The 23,214-nt window shown below is 44.7% G+C and overlaps 1 protein-coding gene across 1 annotated transcript in view; it reads left to right on the top strand.

Moving 5' to 3' along the window:
• EPB41L4B (erythrocyte membrane protein band 4.1 like 4B) overlaps positions 1-23,214 on the top strand; it is a 149,582-nt gene that overhangs the window by 17,923 nt on the left and 108,445 nt on the right. The window lies entirely within an intron of this gene.

Genomic DNA, 23,214 nt, shown 5'->3' with positions numbered 1-23,214 from the left:
TTTATTTGATAATGTTTAGGAATTATTGATTGAAGAAAGTTTAAAGTAAAAATTGTCTATACAACTTTCACCAAGTGATCACTACTTCATTAACATTTTGGTGTATATTCTTGCCTCTTTTTTTCTAAGTATGGAGAAAAAGATTTTTTTCAGCAAAGATAGGATCATACTATGTATACTGTTTTTTCCTCCTTTTTTTCCTTTTCTCTTTTTTCATAGAGATGGGGTCTCAGTCTGTTACCCAGGCTAGAGTACATTGGCATGGTTGTGGCTCACTGCAGCCCAGAACTCCTGGGCTTGAGTGATCCTCCTGTCTTAGCCTCCTGAGTAGATGGGACTGCAGGTGCATGTTACTGTGCCCAGCTTCTTTTTTTTTTAATTGTGATAAAATGTAAACTTAATCTTTATACTAGATAAAATGTAAACTTAATCTTTATACTATACTGTCTCTTATGTTTGAAGAAAAGCTTAGGGACATCCGGTTCTCATCATGGGAAGGAGAAATCTTATCTTTGCAGCCAGGACGGCAGCTGCATCTGGTACAGAAGGATCCAGAATGGTCATGTCGCGAGAGGGCACATTACTGGGCCTTTATGAGTCATCACAGGCCCGAGGTTGGCCAGCAAGCTCTAAGGGCCTGTGGAGAACGTTGAATCTTCAGGTGTGTTGCTAGTCTTCATGATAATCCCCTGAAGTCAGGATACCTCAGTATCCTAACAGGTATGATATCCCTGTCAGTCATGGCAGAGCAGGTTCTGCTCTTCCCACTTGGGTAAGGAGGTAGCTGCTTGGGGCTGAATTGCGGCCCCCTCCGTTTTCCCTGAATTCATCTGTTGAAGTCCTAACCCCCAGTACCTCAGAATGTGACTGTATTTGGGCATAAGGTCTTCAAAGAGGTATTTAAGTTAAAAGGAGGTCCTAGGGCAGGCCCTAATCCAATATGACTGGTGTCATCTAAGAAGAAGAAATATGGACACAGATCTGTACAGAGGGAGGACCGTGTGAAGACAGAGGAGAAGACGACCATCTACCAGCCAAGGAGAGGCTGAGAGCAAAGAAGAGACAGGCATTTATTGAGGACCTGCTGTGTACACAGAACCAAGCCAGGCTCCAGGTAGACAAAGACTAAGTCAGAGACGCCACTCTTTCCCCAAGTAACTGCCACTTGAGTGAGAATATGTGTCTTTTGCATCTGCAGAGAACTCTATGGTTTTTACATGCTTTTACCCAGTTTTAGTCGGCCTTGCTTCTCTGGGGGTATTGAAAGTTGACTTTTGGTGGCCAGAGCTCTGGCATCATTGTTTGCTGCACTTTAGGTGCAGGAACTGGCATCTGTAACATGGGACCAAGGGAAGAAGCAGGACTTGAATGGTTTATCCACAAAAATGGTTGCGAATCCAGTTGGAGTTGTTTATTTGAGACAGGGTCTTGCTCAGTCTCCCATGCTGGAGTACAATGGCATGATCATGGCTCACTGTAGCCTGGAATTCCAGGGCTCAAGAGATCCTCCTGCCTCAGCCACCTGAGTGTCAGTTGGGGTTATTTTTATCAGAAATGTTTATCCCAACGTGTTGTAGCTTACCCACATAAGATGGCACAGGAAGTATGTAGATGTGTCTACACGAGATTAGCCAAAACTGCATATTGAAATGGCTTTTTAAAAATTCATACGCATTATACTGAGTGAAATTCACCTTAAAAGAGTAGCCTCTGTATGATTCCATGTACACGCAACTCTAGAACTGGCAGAACTAATCTGTGAAGAAAACAAATGAGAATAACTGTTGCCTCGGGGGTAGGGAAGCTCAGGGATTGACGAGGCAGGGGCCTCCCAGGAACTTTCTGGGGAGATGAGAAGGGGCTGAGTGGTAAAGGAGTGTGGGATACGCCAGTCCATTTGTCAAAGTAGAATAGCTTAGATTTGTATATTTCAATGCAAATGCAATTTACTACCATCCCCAAAAAAGAAGTGTCAAAAAATTAATGGTGGGCCGGGGAGGAATGAATAGAGGAAAAAATGATAGACAGTGTTGATCATTGTCAAACCTGAGTGACAGGTGTTTACTGTACTCTTCTGTTGACTTTGTGTTTATTTGAAATTGTAATCTTTGTTGATTCCTCCTTCCGAGAAGTCAGCCTGTTGTCTCCTGGGGCAAATGCAGGATCTCAGGGCAGTGGGGCTGATGAGTGACGGTAAGAAGAGGGTTTGTTTTGTGTTTTCAGATTGCCATTTTATTTTTATGTTGCTGTTGGAAATGTTGTTAGTGATGTGGAATAAATTAGGCATATGTAAAATTACAGGTTGAGCAGGGCTGTGGTGGCCATGAGTATAGGTATAATGAGGCTATTATTTTTGTTAGTTCTGGAGTCATGGCTCATTTGGGTAGAAATCCCGTTAGTGGGGGCCAGTCTTCCTAGGGAAAGTAGAGTAACAAGCACTATGGATGTTAGTAGTGGTAACTTAGTCCACATATAGGATAGTGATAATGTCGTAGCACTTACATTTGTATTGATTTTGTTATTGTTGTTTATTTCTTTGTTTTTGAGACAAAGTCTTGCTCTGTCACCCAGGCTGGAGTGCAGTGGCACGATCCTGGCTTACAGCAACGGCCACTTCCCGAGTTCAAGCAATTCTCCTACCTCAGCCTCTGGAGTAGCTGGGATTAAAGGCACCCACCACCATCCCTGGCTAATTTTTATATATTTAGTAGGGACAGGGTTTCCCCATGTTGGCCAGGCTGTTCTCAAACTCCTGACCTCAAGTGATCTGCCTACCTCGGCCTCCCAAAGTACTGGGAATACAGGCATGAGCCACCACCCCTGGCCTGTGTTTGTATTGAATGATATAAATATGGTTACTGTTAATATTAGGTAAAGTAATGGATTTAAGATTGTGATGGTGGGGTTGTAGGTTAAAATTGTGGCTGTTCAACCTATATGAGCAATTGATGAATACGCTAAAATTTTCCAGAGCTGTGTTTGATTGAATCTCCCTCAACTTCCCACTGAGATGGATAGTGCTGCAGTTGTTAATAGTATATTTAGGTCCACTGAGGGAAAGATTTGGAACATGACAGAAATTTGGGCTAGTTTTTGTCATGGCCCCAGCCACCCTGGCCGTAATCTCTGGACTTGCGTATTCTCTGCCCTGTCAGTGACCATGAACTTTTAGCTTCTTCTCTTTGGCACTTGCCACCGCCCTGTTCCTTCGCTCTCCTGGGAACAGACCCTCCTCTTCGGTTGACTTTGTCCCCCGCCCCACCTAGTCTCTTCTTATCTCTGCCTCCTCCCTCCTTCTGTGACTCGGAAGCCTTTCTTCACTGTGGTGAATCCACTTGGGCCTCATTTCTGTTCCTCGTAGGGTTGTGGTATGGCACTGGTGTGTCTTTGTTCATAGCTGCAAGCTCTGCTGTGAATGCGGGGATGGGGGTGAGTGGACCATCCCCACACAGCTGTAAAAGAGGCAGGCGGTATGATTCCATGTGTATGGACTTCAGCACAGGCAGGAGGAATCTGTGGTACCCGTGGGAGGAAAGAAAGAGGTGGAAATTGGAAAGAGGCACACGAGGAACTTTGCGAGGGGTCAGGGATGTTGCTGGAAATGTTCTGTATTTTCACCTTCATGGTGGTTGTGGTAATTCCTTGAGTTGTGGTAATTCCTTGAGTTATACATGTGGTAATTCCTTGAGTTGTACATGTGCGATCTGTGTACTTTTTCTAGGTACGTGATGCTTCAATTAAAAAAAAAAAAAAAACAAACAAAACTTGCTGCACACTGTGGCTCATGCCTATAATCCAAGCACTTCGGGAGGCCCAGGCAAGAAAGAGAATCTCTTGGGGCCAGGAGTTTGAGACCAGCCTAGGCAACATAGCAAGACCCACCACCCCCGCAATCTCAACAAAAAAGAAAAAAAATTAGCTAGGCATGGTGGTGCATGCCTGTAGTCTCAGCTGCTTAGGAGGCTGAGGTGGGAGGATTGCTTTATTCCAGAAAGTCAAGGCTGTGGTGAGCCATGATGGCACCACTGCACTCCAGCCTGGGCAACAGAGTGAGACCTTGTCCTAAATAAAAACAAAAAATCTAGAGAGCCATACAAGGTTCTTAAAAATCTTCCCATTCTACCTAAATAAATACGTAAGTAATCAAATTTGTATATTTTCTTGAAAGACTGGAAGATCTGATAGCATGGTCTGATTTCCCGTGGAATGGTAGTTGGCTAGATCTGTGTAGTGACTGCCCACCCCTCACCTCCATTCCTCATGACCCTCTTCGCTCATTAGAATGTCCTATGTCTTTACACCATCCAGCAGGAATTCCTCAGAGTGCCTGGTGTGTGGGTGGCAAATGTGTAACCCCACTGCAGAATTCCCTCCTACTTTTGCTTCTCTAGGTATCTTAGAAGGAATAGGGACAATGTGGGCGTTCAGTGTCTGGTGTGGTGGTAGTCTTGCAGGAATACCTTTGGACGTGGTGTACCTATTTTTGTAAGAATACTTTTGGATAGTACCTGGGACATTGGAGCCCTGTGTGCTCAACCGTTCTAGATAAATTTGTTCTGCTTGAACTGGAGAAGATTGGGGTTAGCAAAAAATTGGTCATCTCATAGCAGTTAAAAGATGATGAAACGTTACCTAGGTGTTTGATTCTGTAAATCATTTCCTATTTGTGTATTCTAAAGTAACATTTCATCATAGTACTCGTTAATGCTTGTTCCTTGCTTGGCATTCAGTTGTTGCTTTTCAAAATGCATATATGAGCCGGGCGCAGTGGCTCACACCTGTAATCCCAGCACTTTGGGAGGCTGAGGTGGTTGGATCACAAGGTCAGGAGTTTGAGACCAGCCTGAACAACATGGTAAAACCCCATCTCTACTAAAAATACAAAAATTAGCTGGGTGTGGTGGCGGTTGCCTGTAATCCCAGCTACTCAGGAGACCCCAGGAGAATTACAGGAGTCAGGAGAATTACTTGAACCTGGGAGGTGGAGGTTGCAGTGAGCCGAGATCGCACCACTACACTCCAGTCTGGTTGACAGAGCAAGACCCTGTCTTGGGGGGAAAAAAATGCATATATGATTGGGAAATTTTCTTAGTTAATGGGTAAGGAAAGGCTAACTTTTTGTGTGGTGAACTTGTAGTTGAGATTCTTTTCACAGTAGCTCACCCTAACCACAAACCACAGACCTCAGGGAAATAATCTTGGTAATCTGTACAAATTCAAGCCTAAGGAGAGACTGTCAGCATCACACCTCTCTTTTCTCCAGCTGAACGTGTCATTCTCTGCCTTCTTCCTGCAAGTGGCAGTGAATTTTTTTTCTTAAGACTACTGACTCACCCAGAAGAAAAAGGCTGTCTATAAAAAGACAACTTTATTTGTATACTCCTCCATCAGATGAATGGATAGTGATGCCTCGGTTATAGTTCTATGGCCCTAATAGCCAAGCTCACCGTAGAGAGGGTTAAAGGAAAAAAGTTCATGTGCTTTTCCACTCGTTGACCTTTTTGAAAATCTTACACGCAGAGCCAAGTACATAGCTCTAAAGTTCTGTTCCTTATGTACAGAATACCAGGCACGAGTGGGACCCAAGGAGCTTGGGGTCCAAGACCGTGCCTTGGCCCAAGAAGCATCCAGGCTATTAGGAACAGCTCTCACCATCAGTTTCAGTCCAGGGGAGTACTATGCACAGCATCCAAGGGCTGCCATACAGTGAGGCCCCTGATCGCCGCAGGGATGCTGTGGGAAGTCCTGGGAGGGACCGTGCCACATGGCGTGTCTGCACTGGTTCTCGTTTCATCCTCACGTCACTCGGCGGGAAATGCATGCTATCACTGCCATTCACAGACAGAAAACAAACTCAGAAAGGTGAAGGGGCTTTGTTGGGGTCATGTTGGTTGTAGGCAGTGGAGCCCAGATCCAAACCTGCTCTCTAACTTGAAGCCTGTGTTCTTGTCTCTTGCTAGTTTGCTAGGAGTGCTGTAACAAAGTACCCCAGACGGTACCTTAAACAACAGTAATTTATTTTCTCACCATTCTGGAGGCTGGAATCCAAGATCGTGGCGTGGCAGGGTTGGTTTCCTCTGAAGCCTCTCTCCTTGGCTGGCAGATTTCCCCACCCCCCAGCTGCCTCTTCCTGTGCCTTCACGGGGTCTTTCCCCTGCATGTGTGTCCCTGGTGTCTCTGTGTTCCGATCTCCTCTTTTTATAATGACACCAATCAGATTGGATTAGGGTCATTCTAACAACTTCATTTCAGCTTAGTTACCTCTTTAAAAGCCCTGTCTCCAAATACAATCACATTCTGAGGTACCAGGGGTTAGGACTTTAACATATTAATTTGAGGTTGGGGGGGTGACACAGTTCAGCCCATAACACTCCCCTGTCTCTTAGCCACCATGAGCTCACCTCCCTCTTCCTTACTTTTTTTTTTTTTTTTTTTTTTGAGATAGGGCCACGTTCTGTCATCCAGGCTGGGGTGCAGTGGTGTGATCATAGCTTACTGCAGCCTCAAACTCCTGGGCTCAAGCAATCTTCCAACCTCAGACTCCCCAGTGACTGGGGCTACAGATATGTGCCACCATGCCCAGATAATTTTTAAAATTTTGTGTAGAGATGGACGTCTGGCTGCGTTGCCCATGCCAGTCTCAAACTTCTAGGCTCAAGTGATCCTTCCGCCTCCACCTCCCAAAGTGCTGGGATTACAGGTGTGAGCCACTGCACCTGGCCTCACCTCGCTCTTCTGTAAACAGGCATGCTACCTAAAATGAGGCTACCTCATCCCCAGGCCCATCCCATGGGTGAACCCAGGCCAAGCGCTGTTAAATTCATTATCGTTTCATGTAATCCTTATAATAAACACCCTTGCTACGTAAGAAATTTACCAGACATCAAACTCAACCTGAGCTGAGTAATAGAGTTAGGACTCGAACTCTCACCTGCTGACTCCCGAGCCAGTGTCTTCAGTGCACTGCATCATAAGGTGTATTATGAGATTCCAGAACTATGATTTCAGGGCTGTGGAAGCTCCATGGCTTACAGGGGAACAGTCACTACAGGACTTGGGAGTTTCAGGAAGCCTCCTGTGCGAGATAGCATTGACATGCCTTACTTTTCAAATGTTCTCACATTCCTAAGTTGCAAGGATAGGTGGGGGCAGTCATCCACCCAAAGTTAGTCCTTTCTGTTCACGTTTCTTGGCTAGATTTCCTGAGATTTGTTGCATATTTATTTATGTGGAGTTATTTGCTTTCAGAATTGCACAGAGCGGGAATCTGCAATCTGGCTGCAAAAAGTAATTTGGCAATTTATTTTCAGGGCTGCCCTTCTTCCAGCAGCTTGTTTCAGATTCAACCTCTGGCACAGAGACATCCATCATTTTAATTGCATGTTACTGTTTAGTCAGGCGCAAATTTGTTTCATTTTCTTTTTCCTTTCTCGTGTGATAGTAGGTGGTTGTGGGTTTTTTTCCTGATTTGCCATAAAAAAGAAAAAAAAAGAAAAAAATATTTACCTAAACCACTTTTTTTATGGCCAAGGAGTTTATAACACTGAGCTGTCTGGGGGTTTCTTTGGTATTGCATATTTAGTTCTTAACCTTTCAGTAGCAGAAATGCAAGCCTTGCCTTTTCTTTTCCTGTTCAGATAGTGTCAATAATATAGTTGCCTGAACATAGTTCTAAGAAGGAAAACTGAATTGGTTTCCGGGTCAGAAGGTTTGCTTTTAATTCCTGGTTTTGCAGTGACTGCCTGGCTGTGTGACCTGCCTCTTAACCTCTCTTTTTCCATCCATAAAACGAAGGACTTGAATATGCAGATTTCTAGAACTTTCTTACGTTCTAGTGCCTGTAATACTGAGCCCTGGCCGGGGTGGCCATCCAAGGATGTCCACTGAGGAGCTTGTCCTGTTCCATATCATGATGTTCTTATTTCTGGGTCGTGGATTATGGTGCTTTAGTTCAAAGTCAAAAATCAATCCTGTATCCCTCAGCAATCTTCTAAGGGATAAAAATATTGTTTGCATAAAATTAGCTTGGGTAGAAAGTTAACTTTGGTGTTTAAAGCTAAAAGCTTAACTTTAATTGTTGCATATACTTTGTTTCTTGCTGTAAAAGTATGTGGTGTCTGTGAAGTTAGGCACAAAGTCCAGGAGTGCACCCCCTTTATATAAGGTGCCCCAAGCACTGGGGCGCGGGGACAAAATGTGACTCCACGTCCGTAGGTGGGTACTGAGTTGGGTCCCAGGAGTCCTCTGTGTTGTGTTTTGTTTTCACAGTGTGGAAGAGATTAATTGTTAATGGCTTGGAGTAATTTTTTCCGTCTGCGTCCTGCAACACTTTCCTCGTCACTGTGGATGTCGGACTCTTCACCCAGTGACCTGGAGTCTCCAAGTCAGGGCTCAGCCCAAACTGTGCTGACACCCTCCAATCCCCAACTCCTTTGCACTTGACAATAATTTGTTTTAAGTGTTTATTATGGAGATTTAAAAATATACAAAATATCGAGAAAGTGTGGTGAAACTCTCATGTACACAACACCCGCTTATTATTCTGAAATATTTTAAAGCAAGTCCCAGGCAACTTATTGTTTAACCTGTTAATACTTAAATATTCATTAATAAATACTTATACACACACACACAGCCACAATATCATTATTCTCCACAAAATGAACAACGATTTTTTTTTTTGAGGGGGTGGGGACGGGGTCTCTGTTGCCCAGGTTGGAATGCAGTGATGTGATCATGGCTGACTGCAGCTTCAACCTCCTGGTCTCAAGCAATCCTCAGTCTTCCTCCTACCTCAGCCTCCTGAGTAGCTGAGACTACTGGCATGTGGAACTGCACTCGGCTAAATTCTTATTTTTAGTAGAAATCAGGTCTCACTGTATTTCCCAGGCTGGTCTCAAACTCCTGGGCTCAAGCATTTCACCTACCTCTGCCTCCCAAAGTGCTGGGATTATAGGCATGAGCCATCACACCTGGCCTAACAATGATTTCTTTTTTTTTCTTTCTTTCTTTTTTTTTTTTTTTGAGACAAGAGTCTTACTCTGTCGCCCAGGCCGGAGTGCAGTGGCTCAATCTCGGCTCACTGCAAGCTCCTCCTCCCAGGTTCACGCCATTCTCCTGCCTCAGCCTCCCAAGTAATTTTTTGTATTTTTAGTAGAGATGGGGTTTCATCATGTTGGCCAGGCTGATCTCCACCTCCTGACCTCAGGTGATCCACCTGCCTCAGCCTCCCAAAGTGCTGGGATTACAGGTGTGAGCCACCGCGCCTGGCCAACAATGATTTCTTAATGTCATCTGATACAAAGTCCTTCATGGATTTAGTGCAGTTATCTTAAAAACCTTTTTATAGTTGGTTTGTTTAAGCCAGAAGCTACTACAGACCACACATTGCATCTAGTAGATATGTCTCTTAAGTTCTTTTTATCTGTACATCCCCTTCTCAACTCTTTTCAATGCGGTCTATTGAGTTCTAACATGGAGTTGGTGATGTAGTGTAAGGCAGCCTCAGAGAGTCCAATATCGTTAACATCTTTCTCCTAAATAGAGTTAGTGCCCTTCAAAAAACAGTTTTTAGTTTATCTGTTTTTTTTTTTTTTTTTTTTTTTTTAAGAATGTGTATGTTTTCCGGGCATGGTGGCTCACACCTGTAATCTCAGCACTTTAGGAGGCTGAGGCAGGTGGATCACCTGAGGTCAGGAGTTGGAGACCAGCCTGGCCAACACAATGAAACCCCATCTCTACTAAAAATACAAAAAATTAGCCGGACGTGGTGGCAGGTGCCTGTAATCCCAGCTACTCAGGACGCTGAGGCAGGAGAATCGCTTGAACCCAAGAGGCAGACGTTGCAGTGACCCGAGATCGCACCATTGCACTCCAGCCCTGGCAACCAGAGTGAAACTCCATCTCAAGGAAGAAAAAAAAAAAAAAAAAAGAATGCATGTGTTTATTTTGCTTCCTTGTCTTCAAGCAAATGAAACCTAAGTTAACGTCATGGTGTGGGGATGTCCTAAGAAGAAACATTTTTTAAATTATGAAAAATATCGTAAATACAAAATCTTTTATGTTCACATACAATACCATGCACACACACTGCATCTGTGTATATATGTGGTTTTCATTCTGGTAATCTTTTGTTGCATAACCAACTCCCCCAATGCTTAGTGCTGTGAAACAACCACATTTATCATGATAGGTTCTGTTGGTCAAGAATTTGAGCAGGGCTCACATCTGAGAGATTCTTCTGCTCCTCCTTGCGTTGACCAAGGGGTACTCAGTTGGAAGATGGGCTCGTGTGGAGTGTCCAAAATGGCTGCACTCACATGTCTGGTGTCTTGGAAGGGATTGCTGGAAGGCTGAGCTCACCTGGGATGGTTGACTGGCACACCTGCTTGTGGCCTCTTAAACATGGCAGTCTCAGGGTAGTTAGACATTTCACATGGTAGCTGGCTCTTCTAGAGCAAGCTTCCCAGGAGAACTGTCACCTAGCCTTAGAAATCACAGAATGTCATTAACACCATATTTGATTTGGTTGACACAGTGCCAGCCTCTTCCAGATTCAGGGGAAAAGGGCAGAGACCCCCTCTCTTGATAAGAGTGTCAGAGAATTTGCAGCCATGTTTGTAAGCTCCACAGTTTAAAAGAGTAACACTGAAATTGCCACCTTAGGTATTTGGCCACCTGGTACTTTTAAGTCCCCCTGTACTTGCTTGTCTTTTGGGGTAAGACAGAAGACACTGGGATGGGAGGCACCTGCCTTAGAGGTCATTCAGGGTATCTCCTGCCTCCCCATTCCCATTCATGAGGGATTTGAGTGGACTCAACTGGGAAGGAGCACTGTGACAGTTTACATGACTTGCCTTGCCTGATGATAGTGGCAACAGCCCAATACAAACTCTAAAAGAAGTTTGTCCAGTGGACCTTTGTGTTAGGGAGGCAGCCTGATATTTTGTTAATGTCCCTGTCAGTAGGGATAGTATATTAGCCAATGTTATCTGCTAGTACTGTGACCAGAAAAAGTAATGGGTGAAACCAAGTCTCAGGGCAGCCAGAATCAAGTAACTTCAGGTATCCTTGCTTTTAGTGAGCGTCTTGAGGAATAAATGGGAAACCCATTCGTAAATTATTGAATCACTAGTGTTAGACATGTTTGGACAGTGCTATAGGTAGACAGGAATTGAGGTCCCTAGCAGATGTTAGGTATTCTACGTTGATTGAAAGAGGGTTCATAGGAACATGAGCAGTGGGGTCACACAGTCCTCATAGCAGCCCTGTGAAGGAGGTGCTGTTAAAGGAAAAAAATGAGCACTTTGAATCTCTGCAGAGATCTAAATACAGCATGGCCTAAGGACAGTTTATTGGCCTGGAACAGAGGCTGATCAATAGTTGATCAATAACCCTACACAAAGTCTCAGTGTTTTAAATTGATCTCTCCATGAGTCGAAGCCAGTGCAGCTGTGGTTCTGTGGTGGAACAGTTAGGCCTAGAATCTGCCTGTCTGGCCCTCCTACAGCACATTGGAAGCTCCTTGCCCATGGAGTGAGGAGGACCCTGGTCATCCGTGCAACCGATCATCAATGCCTCCTTTCACGGACTCACACACCAAGATGACAGGCAGTCGCTTTCTTCTAAGATTGTTCTTACTTCCTTGTTGATCAAAATTAAGGACCATTGTTTTGTTGCTTCCTCTGATTTCTAAGAGATTGTTAGCCAGGCAAGTCAGGAAATTAATAACATGTGCTCTGTTTTACCAGAATTGAGTTTCCAGGAGCCGCCTAGACTGTTGACGTCCCTCCTTACTAGAGTGTCTTGGCTTGTGTGTTAGTTTGTGAGCAAATAATCTGCTTTTCACTGTGCTGCAGCTTTCCTGCCCTTCAGACTAAGTGGGAATTGGGAATTGCCTCCCCACCATGAGATCTGTTTGTTGAACTGTGTGTGGCCTTGTATCCCAACCCTAGCCAAGACCATGCGTGGAGTAGGCTTTCAGTATTTAAGTGTTAAATTGAGCTTAAGAAATATTTCTTGTTTGCAACGCATATTGTATGTGCTTGGAGCTAAAGAGGTGAATGAGATGGCTAGAGAGGTAGTGGGATGAGACAGAAAGAACTCTGTCCTAAAAATCAGGAAGGCTGGGCCCCTATTGTAGTTCTGCCACTTACAAGTGGTATGAATTGATGACATAACTTCCCTGAGGCTCAGTCTCCTCTGCAAAGTGGAGTCATGGAACCTTTGTAATATGGAGGCACTCTTCAACTGGGAGGTGAAATTTATGGACAGCCTGGCCATAAGTCCAGTAGACCAGGGACACTTCTGCATGGTCTTTGCATCACTGCTTTCTAGTTTTAAGTCACCAAATCTTGCTGATGGCTGAGATGGTATTTCTTACTCGTGATGAAATGTTAAGATAACGTATTTGGTAATTTCAGATATTTGTATTTATGATGTCCAAGAGTAAACAGTTTATATTTGTTTATGATGACTTAGCAGTGTTGGCAATGGGAACTCCTGGGCCACTTAGTGGGGTGTGTCTGTGTGTGTGTGTGTGTGTGTGTGTGTGTGTGATATCTATATATATGGCTAGTTTCCTGCCAAGGCTTATAGAAAATGGCACATTATTGGGGGGAGGGCAGAGCTGGTAACTGGTCATGAAATCAACACTTCCTAGAAATAGCTGAAAAAGGCCTTGGTGCCTTCTGGGAACTGCTAGCTGGGAAGCCAACTGCTGATCCCAGGTGGACCTCTGGAACACCTATTTAAACTCGGGGTGTTTAAGGACTTGGAAAAGAAGGAATTGATCTCTAGAGATGAACATGGGTTTACAAAAGTCTCCAAACTGGACTAACCTCAATTTTTCTTTCAGTGAAATTACTAAACTTCACATAGCTCTATTTTTATTAAGCATCTGACAAAAAGCACACCGTGTTATTCCTGTGGACAAGTGGGAGAAATAGGTTTCGATGAAAGTCATAATAATTCCTTTGTATAGAACACCAGAGTGCACAGTGTATGCTCATTTGCTGTCTTGCGTTTTCATTATTAGCATGATTTAGCAAGGGTGACAGGGCAGAATTGAGTACTCCAAGACTTGGAGGTGCCTAAGGCCATGGTCATATTGCTAGAGAAGTGGTAGAACTAGTTTCCAACCCACCATTTCTGCCTCACAGAGTCCCAGGGCACAGCCCCATGTGGTACAGCTGTGTGCAGTCATGCCTGCGGTTGAAGTTACCATCGGACAGGTGCCATTGGGTACTGTAGAAGAAAAGAAAGCTACCCCAGCACCACCACTCCCCACGTCAGGCCTGCTTAGCAGATTTCACACGTGTTGTAAAACAGGGATCAATCACTGATAAGTGGAATGACAAACTGAGACTTGTAATGTTTTTAATAAGATAGATCATAGGCCAATTTAAATACGATGCAATTTAGTTGGAACAAATGCAAAGCCTGCACTTGGGGTTAGAAACCATCATTACAATTATTTTGGTTGTTTTTTTAACCCAGGACTTGTTAGCATTTTGTACATAAAAGGCGTAGCATTTTGTTAGCCACAAGGATAGACCACAGTGGGATATGGCTTCCAAAACATCAGTGTCTTAGTGTGCATTAGGACAGACGAGGGGTCTGGAAGGGATGACAGGAGTAACAGGGTTCTGCATCCAGGTCCTGGCCAGCTACAGAGAATTCCGACGGATTTGGACCGGGCAGATCCGGCTTCTGAAAAGTGAGTTGTTTGAAGACTGTTGTAGGAACTGAGGATTCTCCTTAATCAACATTAGTGTTTATGTTTATTGAGCCTTAGAATGTTAGCTGGCAGAGAAGCAAATCTGAATAGGGCAGGGTGCTGCCAACAAGGAAGCTGAATAATGAAGAGTGTTACTTGAAATTGGCCCTGGAGACTGGCTTGCTGCAGGTGGAGAAAGGAATGGGGATGCGGGAGAAGGGCATCCTAGGCAAAGGAAGGACACAAGCCAAGCCTGAGAGGTGAGGCCTGCGGTGCATGGGGGGGTGGGCCTTGTATTTGGAGAGTAACACGCTTCGTAGTTTGACCAGAGCCCAGGGTGCATGTAGGGTCCTGGGAGGGATAAAACTTGAATTAGGTTGGGCAGGGTTGATGGGTGCAGAGTCCCTGACACCAAGCTGAGGAACCTGCACTTCATTCCCTGGTGGATGTTTTTTGAGCAGTGAAGTGACTGAGACAAGGGCTGTGTTTACGGAAAGAGCATTCTGGCAAACACAGGGAAGATGGGCGTCAGGCGGGGCCCACTGCGGGGTGGCTGTCTTAGTCCTTCTGGACCACTGTGACCAAATACCTTACATTGGGTTAATTATAAACAACAGAAACTTTCTTTCCTTTCTTTTCTTTCTTTCCTTTTTCCTTCCTTTCCTTCTTTTTCTGTTTTCTTTTTTTTGACAAGGTCTTGCTCTGTTACCCAGGCTAGAGTGCAGTGGCATGAACAGCTCACTGCAGCCTCAACCTCCTGGGCTCAAGTGATCCTCCTACCTCAGCCTCTTGAGTAGTTGGAATTACAGGCACATACCGCCACACCTGCTAATTTTTTTAGTATCTGTAGAGATGGGGTTTCCCTGTCTTGCCCAGGTTGGTCTGGAACTCCTGGACTCAAGCAATCCTCTTGCCGTGGCCTCCCAAAGTGTTGGCATTATAGACGTGAGCCACCATGCCTGGCCCAGAAACTTTTTCTTACAGTTCTGGGGCCTGGATATCCAAGATCAAGGAGCCAGCAGATTCAGTAGCTGGTGAGGTACTCGCGGCTGGCACCCTGTTGCTGCATCCTCACGCAGCAGCAGGGGCAAGGCTGCTGGCTTCAATGTCTTATAAAGGTGCTAGTCCCATTCCTGAGGGCAGAGCCCTAGTGATGGGGCCTGAAGGCCCCACTTCTTAGTACCATCACACTGGATATTAGTTTTCAATGTATGAATTTGGAGGGACACCATTATTCAAACTGTAGCATGGGACCACTTGGGGTCCTGTTGCTGTAGTCCAGGTACAAAGTCACATGGCTTGAGCTGTGATGGAGATGGAAGGGAAGAGGCCTTCCCGAAGCTGGCCACAGAAAGACTTACCAGCCAGGATTGGTGGCTCACACCTGTAATCCCAACACTTTGGGAGGCCGAGGTAGAAGGATCACGTAAGCTCAGGAGTTTAAGATCAGCCTAGGCAACATAGTGGGACCCCATAGTGAAGTGCACCTGTGGTCTCAGCTACTTGGGAGGCTGAAGTGGGAGGATTGCTTGAGCCCAGGAAGTCAAGGCTGCTGTTAGCCGTGATGGCACCACTGTACTCCACCTTGGGTAACAGAACAAGACCCTGTCTCAAAAACGAAAGACACGCCCATCTGATGGATGTGGGGCAGGTGGATAGAGGAGAGCCACGTTTACCCTCAAGGAGATGGTTCCTGAGATCACTTTGACTGCATAGGCACCGTGCTTTTGCAATTCAGTTCACAAGTAGGATGTATACATCCGACTGGCATGCTCACATACAGCTTATTTCCTCCTTTCAAACCTGCCTGGGATGCCTGGCATCTTACGCTATTGAGACTAATGAGATTTGGATGGGTTGGCTTCTATCTTCTTTGTTCTTCCAGGACCAGATCTGACCTGTTAATGTTGCAGTTGGGTCAGGTTGCAGTCAGACCATTGTCAGCAGCATCTTATCTAAGAAGGTCAGGATAGTTCATTTATTTTGGGGGGCAGTTAAGACATCAACTGTCCAGCAGTCTCCCTTATCAGGAGCACAGCTAGGAACCAGTGAATAAGCAAAATAAGAATCTCGGGCTGGCCAGCAAAGATATCCCAATGTCCATCCCTTCTCCTGCTGGCTGCCTGCCCACCCCAGTCTTACACTGGCAACTGTGTACTCTTATTTTACACATGATTTTAATGAGCTGGGTTATTTTTAGCTCATGTCATCAGAAGGAGCTGTTGCATAGACTGACTCAAAACCACCAGTTGCTGGTCTTTGTGAAAAGTTAATGTGTTGGCAGAAAAACTAGAAAACATCGATGCAAGAACTCAAAGGTAGGAGCTCTCTGGAGGCTGCTGTGTTTGGGAACAGCTCACCATACAAGTCTGGAAGGAGATGGAGCATTATTGCATTTCAGAATGGGGATCCCAACTTAGCTGTTACATTCAGTACATTCTGCTTAAGAAGGCAGGGAGGGAAGTGGCGTTGCTATCTCTGGGTTTGAGTCTCAACCCTGTTTTGGATGACTTGGCCCCTCGAGAAGTACTTGTTCAGAGAGAACTTCCTTTAGTTCCTATAGGGCTTCCCATAGTGAGGGAGTAACGTGAGTTGTGTCCGCAACACCCAGAGTGGTGGTTGGGACTTGATGAGCAATTGGCAAATATTTGTTAAATAAGTGGATGAATTCATCACAGAGAGGGAGACCTGGGTAACGATAAGGCAACAAGAAATGGCTTTCCAGGCTTGTCACAGTAACTCACCTTCTGTTATAACCACTAGACAGCGCGTCGCATCATGGCAACAAAATTATGCTTAGGTAAACAGCCTTGGCAGTGCACACGGTTCCCTCAGTGCTTGTTCATGGAATACTTAATTTGAAAAGATTTTAATGAGTGTATCCTCTTTTTTAGGCCTGCTCCTGGTAGAGCATCACCAGTCTGTTGTCAGTGTTGTAGCATGGCTCATCCAAAGCATCTCTTTCTTGGCCCCAGACCTTATCCTGCTCCCACTGCTATCCATCCTTCCATTCACATCCATCCATCCACCCACCCACCCCTGCATAAAATAGTCATTTATGGAGCTCCTGCTGTGTACCAGCCAGGCACTGTGCTTTGGGGATAGAGGGACCAGAGATGTGGGTACTCAGATGAACACAGCTGGTCCCTGTCCTCAGGGAGTGAGCGCTCTCAGTCAGCAGTAGGATTCTGACACAGGAGCACAGGCAGCTGCAGTACAGTGTGATGAGTGTATATATACTTAAGGCGCACACCTGCTTACAGGAATGCCAAGGAGGGAGCATTTACTTCTCCGGGGGCGGGAGTAGAGTTGAGGAGGCTCCTGAAAGACAGAATGTTTGGGCTAAGCCTGAGATGGCAGTTTGTGGAATTGTAGGAGTTGTCCCAGGTGAGGTGTCCAGGCTGGCAGTGCAGGCAAAGTAAGTTACCTGGAGCTTTCGTAGTTTTGAGAGGGCACATTGCAGGCTGGGAGGAGTGAGAGATGGTGGTTTCAAGGGCAGTGACCTCGATCACCTTGTCTTCATTCTACCTGGTAACCCACTGGGATCCCCTGTTTGGAGGACCCCTCCATTCCAGCCCTCATAATTCAACCAGATTATTCTTGAAGCTGGAAAGGGCTGTTAGGAATTCTCTCTTCCAGCAGAAGGTAGCAAACAAAGAACATACTTAGGGGACATATGGGAGGGGCAGTTACAGATATATAAAAAACGCATCAGAATTGTTAAGATGGTACCTATCCCCCAGCCCCTGCTGTCTTCCACCCCGGAGGCTGCTCAGTGAGCGTCTAGTATGGCAGGAGGGACCTGCCACCCCTCGAAAGATCCCTTCCCCAACCTCCACCTCGAGTCCCTTCTACACTAATGTTTCTAAGATTTTAGAAGCATCAGAAAAGTGAGATTTGGAATGACCTAGACAGAAACAGGCTAACCCTCTTCATTTTACATAAGTAGAACTGTGATGGTTCAGTTAGTACTCTGTGAGTGATGGGATGGTCAGCCCGGAACCAAAACAGAGAGACCCAGGTGGGGAACAGGTTGGATTTGGGGCCATTTGAGTTTTGGTGGCCCTGTGTATTCAGGGCACCATGGCAGATTTGCTGCTGCAGGATCAGTCTGGGTTGGCAATATGGATTTGGGGAAATTGTGAATTGCTTAAGGGTTGCAGTTGGTGGTGCATCTGGGACTAGAGCACAGGTTTCTTACTTCCTCCTGGCCCAATTTTGCTGCCACATCCTGCTGCTAAAAGTGTTACTTAACTAGTTCTGTCCCACTAGCAGATTCTCTAATGAAGCACTGGAGCCATGATAATAGGTATTGTGTAGAGCCAGTAGCGATGGATAGTAATAGGGAAAAAAATACCCAAAGGATGGGTTGTTAAGGTCAAGAAGGAAAAGTACCAGAATGGTGATTTTTAAGAAATTGTATTTGGTCTCTGACAGCTGCCAGAAGATCACTGTTAAGACCTGGGGAGAAGCCAGGCGCGGGGGCTCACGCCTCCAATCCCAGTGCTTTGGGAGGCCGAGGTGGATCACTTTTAAGACCAGCGTGGGCAACATAGCAAGACCCCGCCTCTACAAAATATTTTAAAATTAGCCCATGTGCTGGGGTGTGCCCGTAATCCAAGCTACTGGGGAGGCTGAGGCAGGGGGATCCTTTGAGCCCAGGAGTTCAAGGCTACAGTGAACTATGATCCTGCCACTGCACTCCAGCCTGGGCAACAGAGCAAGACCCTGTCTTAAACAAAAAAAAAAACTTGGGAACAGAGCCACCCGCAGTTTCTCTGTGCTCCGTCCTAATATAGATGGTTTTCAGTTTACAGTGGTTCAACTAAGGATTCTGTGGCTTTATGATGGTGTGAAAGTAATAATGCACTCAGTGAAAACCATACTTTGGGTACCCATGCGACCATTCTGTTTTTCACTTTCAGTACATTATTCAATAAATTACGTGAGATATTCAATACTTTATTACACAATAGGCTTTGTGTTCAATGATTTTTGCTGAGCACGTTTAAGGTAGGCTAGGTTAAGCTGTGATGTTCAGTAGGTTAGATGTATTAAGTGCATTTTTTCTTTTCTTTTCTTTTCTTTTCTTTTTTTGAGTCAAGGTCTCACTCTGTCACCCAAGCTGGAGTACAGTGATACAATGCAGCTTATTGCGACCTCAAACTTCAAATTGAAGACCCTTCTGCCTCAGCCTCCTGAGTAGCTAGGACTACAGATGCATGCCACCATGCCCAACTAATGTTTTTGTTGTTGTTTTTACTTTTTTGTAGAGATGGAGTCTTGCTTTGTTGCCCAGGCTGATCTCGAACTCCTGGCCTCAAGCAATCCTCCAGCCTCAGCCTCCCGAAGTACTGAAATTACAGGCATGCGCCACTGTGCCTGGCCTTAAGTGCATTTACAACTTATAATAGGTTTATTGAGATGTAATCCCATCATAAGGAGTATCTGTACAACTATGTTCATTTTAGCAAATTTCCTGTTTTTATCAAGCAGTCTATGTACATAACACATATGTATTTTTATTTAGTTGTAATCACAGCTTGCTTATTCCTTTAAAGTCTAACATTGTCGTTAAAATTTTCCTTGTTTTTTATCTCATCTTCATAATTATCTTTTATAATGGCTGAACAGTATTCTAGAGTGTTGATGTGCCATAGTCCTACATCCCTGTGGTAGAGAGATGAGGCCGTCTCACCCCCCCAGCCTCCTTTCTCCAGTTGCACATCCTGCCTTCTGCTTCTGTTGACCTGTTGCCTTTGGCGGAGTATATCGAGGAAGGAAAGAGCCTGAAGACTGTAATCCCGTGATGCAGTTCTCATTTTTTGTTTTTACTTTGTGTTATTGCTGTTGTGTGTGTCACACAAATACAGCTGCACAAAGAAAACAAAGTAAAAACCCAGTTTACTGGGTTACGAGAAGACAGACATCCTGGTACCACGACACAAGTCAGGGGAGAACCCTGCCCACCGCCCAGAAACCCTTAGTGTAACCTTGCCACAAGATCAACAATTACCTGACTTTATTGTGGCCACTTCCTTGTTCTTCTCTAGTTTTATCACCCAAGTGTGCATCCTTAGACATCGCAGTTTCATTTAGCTTTTAAGAAAAACATGTCTTAGCTGGGCGTGGTGACTCACGCCTGTAATCCCAGCACTTTGGGAGGCCGAGGAGGGCAGATTATGAGGTCAGGCGATCGAGACCATCCTGGCTAACACAGTGAAACCCCGTCTCTACTAAAAATACAAAAAATTAGCCAGGTGTGGTGGCGGACGCCTGTAGTCCCAGCTACTCGGGAGGCTGAGGCAGGAGAATGGCGTGAACGCGGGAGGCGGAGCTTGCAGTGAGCCTAGATCGCGCCACTGCACTCCAGCCCCTCCAGCCTGGGCGACAGAGCGAGACTCCATCTCAAAAAAAAGAAAGAAAAACATGTCTTTTACATTTCTTTTAATCTGTAGATATCCCCTCTATCTCTTCTCTTTCCTAAAGAAATGGAATCATTTGGCTGGGTGCAGTGGCTCATGCCTCTAATCCCAGCACTTTGGGAAGCCAAGGTAGGCGGATCACTTGAGGTCAGGAGTTTGAGACCAGACTAAAAATACAAAAATTAGCCGGGCTTGGTGGTACATGCCTGTAATCCCAGCTACTCGGGAGGCTGAGGCTAGAGAATCGCTTCAATTCAGGAGGCAGAAGTTGCAATGAGTCTTGTTGCCTGGGCGACAAGAGTGAAACTCCATTTCAAAAAAAAAAAAAGAAATGAGATCATTTGTCCTGACTGGTTCTCACAGGCTAAATCTTGCGGAGAGAGAGGTTGGGGAGCAAGGTTACATCTTAGGTGATGGGGTGTTCTTATCAGGAGGTACGTAATGTCTAGTTGTCTCCTGTCGTGATGTTAGTAGCCACTGATCTTCAGTGCTTAGAGCCTACCACCCATTAGGGGTTGCAAAGTAATGATATTGCAGTTCTATTATTTCTTCTTCATTTATTTGTTGGAATACTTCAATAAAGAAAAACTCCACCGACCTACTGTTTTTAAAAGCTTTATTTAGATTCACATGTCATACAGTTTGCCTATCTAAAGTGTACAATCCAGCAGCTCTTAGTATATTCACAGAGTTGTGCAGCTGTCATCACAACCAATTTTAGAACATTTCATTTAAATCCCCCTTCCCCCTCACAAATAACCGTACTCCCCTTAGCTCTCATCCCCCAAACCCCTCTGCCCGAAGCACCCACTAATCTAATTTCTGGCTCTATAGATTTCCCTACTTTGGAGGTTTCTTATAAACAGATCATCTGATGTGTGGTGGCCCTTGGTGTCTGGCTTCTTTCGCTCAGCATAATGTTTTCTAGGCCCATCCATGTGGAAGTGCGTATCAGCACTGCATTCTTTTTTACGGCCAAGGGATATTCCATTGTACAGTTACACTGCGTTTTGTTGAGCCATTCATCAATTGATAGGTATCTGGGTTGTTTCTACCTTTGAATATGATAAATAATACTGCTGTGATCATTTGTGTACAAGTTTTTACATGAACGTATGTTTTCATTTCTCTTACCTAGAAGTAGAATTGCTAGGTCATGTGGCAACGAACTCTATGTTTAGCCCTTTGTGGAACTGCCAGGCTGTTTTCCAAAGCAGCTGCACGGTTTTACATTCCCTTCAGCAGTATATGAGGGTTTCTACTTCTCCAGCATTTGTTATGATCTGTCTTTTTATTTATTTATTTATGAGACAGAGTCTCACTCTGTTGTGCAGGCTGAGTGCAGTGGCACAATCTTGGCTCACTGCAACCTCCACCTCCCCAGTTCAAGTGATTCTCCCACCTCAGCCTCCTGAATAGCTGAGATTACAGGTGCCCATCACCACACCCTGCTAATTTTTGTATTTTTAGTAGAGGCGGCGTTTCACCATGTTGGCCAGGCTGGTCTCGAACTCATGATCTCAACTGATCCGCCCGCCTCAGACTCCCAAATCGTTGGGATTACAGGCATGAGCCACTGTGCCCGGCCTTTTTAATTATAGCCATCCTAGTGAGTGTGACGTAGTATTTGATTGTAATTTTGATGTGCATTTCCCTAATGACTAGGGATACTGAGCATCTTTTCATGTGTTTATTGACCATTTGTATGTTTGGGGGGAACTAGCTATATATAACATCTGCCCATTTTTAAATTGGATATTTGTGTTTTTGTTTGCAAGTCTAGATTTGCAAACGTGTTCTCCCATCTGGGTTGTCTGCGCTTTCTTCACATCTCGATGTCCTTTGAAGCAAAAAAAAAAAAAAAAAAGTCTCACATTTTGATGACGTCCAGTTTATTTTTTCTTTTGTTGCTTGTGCTTTTAGTGTCATAGCTAAGAAATCATTGTCTAATTCAAAGTCATGAGGCTTTATGCCTATGTTTTATTCTGAGAGTTTTATAGTTTTAGCTCTTACATTTAGGTCTTTGATGCACTTTGAATTAATTTTTGCATATGCTGCCGTCTACTCTTAGGTTATCCAGTACTGCAGTTAAAGGGAGAGTCAGTGCTGGATTCTTTCCCTTTCTTTACCAGTTTCCATAATAAGGAGTTGCCACTGGAGTCATCGTATGGAGCTGGGTTTTTTATTTTTCTTTGTGATTATGGCACTTAGATTTAAACATATTTGTGTTCGGATCCATTGACAATGATGTCGTTTTATCTGAGAAGCATGTCTGCTCTGCTTGGATGACTTTTAGGAAGCCTTTTCATTTGTCAAAGACTTTAGTACTCTTGCAGTGGTTTCTCATTCGAACTCTCTCTCAGTTTTCCCAAGGAGAGGTGGGGAGAGCAGGTATCCTGAGGCCCATTTTACAGGGTCAGGAATAGAAGTGTTAGGAGGAGTGACTTGTACGAAGTCAAGTGGCAGATGCAGGAGTTGACCCCTTGTTTCTCCGACTGCTTTCTTGTGCTCATGCCCCATGTGTATACTACATAGTCAAAACCTTGGCATGAACCTGGATGGAATTTGAGTTTGAGTCCTGGTTCATGACCTGTGACTTCCAGCAGGTCTTCGGGTTTCCCTGAGAATTGGTTACCTACTTTGTGAAATCGGAAGGCTGGAAGAGCCAATTTCAGAGGATGAGCTTTCTTTCCTAAGTAAGGTTGCCTGCATTGAGAAACAGCCCAGCTTTCGCTATGCTAGAGTAAGGCCCTGTTATACCCTTCTTCAAGCATGTCTGATTTTGGCAAAGCTTATCTTCCCATGTAGGTATTCATCCAAAAAGTATTCTTTTTGTAAAAAGAGACTAGCAGAAGTTAACAGGGTTATCTAGATTCTTAACTTTATGTGGCATTTGAGTTTCTTTAATCATGAGTTTGTATTACACTTATAATCAAACTAATTACTAATTTAAAAATTTGTGTGTGCTGACATGTATGCAGTTTACAAAGAGAAATGGAGTTTTTTTTAACCTTTTTTTTCTTATCTAGCTGTCTCACCCTAAGTTTTTTCATCTTCCCAATTGTCTTTCAG

The sequence above is a fragment of the Colobus angolensis genome, unplaced genomic scaffold (genome assembly GCF_000951035.1).
Source record: "Colobus angolensis palliatus isolate OR3802 unplaced genomic scaffold, Cang.pa_1.0 Scaffold386, whole genome shotgun sequence".
NCBI lineage: Eukaryota > Metazoa > Chordata > Mammalia > Primates > Cercopithecidae > Colobus > Colobus angolensis.
Note: the sequence above shows the minus strand (reverse complement) of the source record. Positions and strands in the feature narration are given on the sequence as shown.